General features: G+C 42.9%; 1 protein-coding gene across 1 annotated transcript in view; it reads left to right on the top strand.

Moving 5' to 3' along the window:
- The first annotated feature begins 281 nt into the window (after window positions 1-281).
- The window catches only part of LOC103613604 (complement C4), a 52,637-nt gene continuing 51,311 nt past the window's right edge, over window positions 282-1,607 (top strand). The window contains exon 1 of the mRNA XM_017731285.1: window positions 282-357. The gene's annotated coding sequence lies outside the window, so the exon portion shown is untranslated. The remainder of the gene's footprint in view (window positions 358-1,607) is intronic.

Here is a 1,607-nt window from a genome sequence, read left to right as displayed (position 1 = left end):
CCAGACATTCTGAGGGAGTCTTTTTCATCTGGTGAAGGTATGAAGTTAAAAGCTAATCAACTGCCCAGGGAATGAGGGTGTTTGGCTGCTAAACAAAGAAAGGCTGTCTGCTGTCAGACACTGTCCAAGATTTCTCAATGGGGCAACAGAAGTGCCGTTTTATTCCCACAGGATGTGAACCTCAGCTCTTTGGTGGCTCCTGGCAACCCCGGCTGGGGCAGGAGAGGTGGTTTTGGTCCTGCTCAGACCAGCCCTCTCCACCCCTCTGGAGCAGTCTGCTTCTTGTTAAATGAGCTGTGGCAGTAAGTCCTAGAAGAAAGTGAAAAGCAAAGCTCAAGGAGAGGAGCTTCCTACCTGGTGAGTCACCAACACTGGCTGCAAGCGGGGCTTTTTCTGCTGCTGTCACTCAGGGTGTGAGTGGGAACCTGCTGCTTATCACAGATTGGTGGGCCAGAAAAGGAGTTAAATGCGTGCCTTAGAGAAAGCAGGCAGGCCAAGAGGGTGCCCCCGAGCACTAAAAAGCACCTGCTTATGGTAACAGTTGCACAAAGCCTGATTAAATGTTCGTAAAGATCTTAAGTTAATGACCAGAGAACACACAGTTCTGTAATTTCTAGGTTATTTCTTTTGGGGTTTTGCTCCATAACGTTTTGGCAAATGTAAATTAATTCTCCTTTTTGCCTGGTGCTGTCTCTCATGTGTCTGCACTTTAAAGGGGAACTGTCAGGGCTACTTTTATCTTCTTTATATGGTTCTTGATTAACTGGTCATACTGTGTGAATTTTATCATTAAAAAAACCCCAAGCCAAGCAAAAAAACAAACAAATACAAGAACGCCCCAGAAAAAAAACTCACACATGCATTTTACAATTTTTATTAGAAAATTACTATATTTTCAAAAGTCTAGTAAAATCAGCCCTTATGGCATCAGTGATTTACACTGAAAAAATGAGGAAAATAAATAGTCTCCAGCATCAGTGAAATAATTAACAGCAGAGATTTGTCAAAGTGGATGTGGTCTGAGCTTAGCAGTCTTCTTTCTCCTTCTGTATCCTTTTCCCCTTTACTGTAACTCCTGCTTTCATTTCCTTTACTGCACTTTCTCTGGATGAAAATGTTTCAAACATGCCACCTTCTGTCTTTTCCAGCTACTGCACAGCCCAAAGAAAATATACATCCTCTGGAAATGCGTAAAATGTGTGCATGTCCATGCACAGATACAGGCAGCCACACACGCATGCATGTAAATCTACACATGCACACACCTCCTAAATCCCTCCAAACTAGCTAAATCTCTTTGCTCACAGGCTTTTCTTTAGTTACAAGATTTGCACTCCAGCTGTTAGAATAAATGTGCTCACTACCGGGTTTTCAAGGAAACCAGAAATTAGGCCAATTCTGACCACTGTCACTGGAAAGTAAAGGGAAATGAGGAAGGTAGTACTTCATCCAGTCTCTCTTTAATGACTGCACTGAATGAAGATCTGTGTGTGCTCTTTGAAATTCTTATCTCCTTTACCTCTGGGTATACACCCACATATATGCATTTGCCCTCAGAGCTGCTCTGGGAAAATCTCCCTCCTCTCATATAACTGATGCAGGAATAC

This window comes from Corvus brachyrhynchos, unplaced genomic scaffold, assembly GCF_000691975.1.
Source record: "Corvus brachyrhynchos isolate BGI_N302 unplaced genomic scaffold, ASM69197v1 scaffold103, whole genome shotgun sequence".
Lineage (NCBI taxonomy): Eukaryota > Metazoa > Chordata > Aves > Passeriformes > Corvidae > Corvus > Corvus brachyrhynchos.
This window is presented reverse-complemented; position numbering and strand designations above follow the sequence as displayed.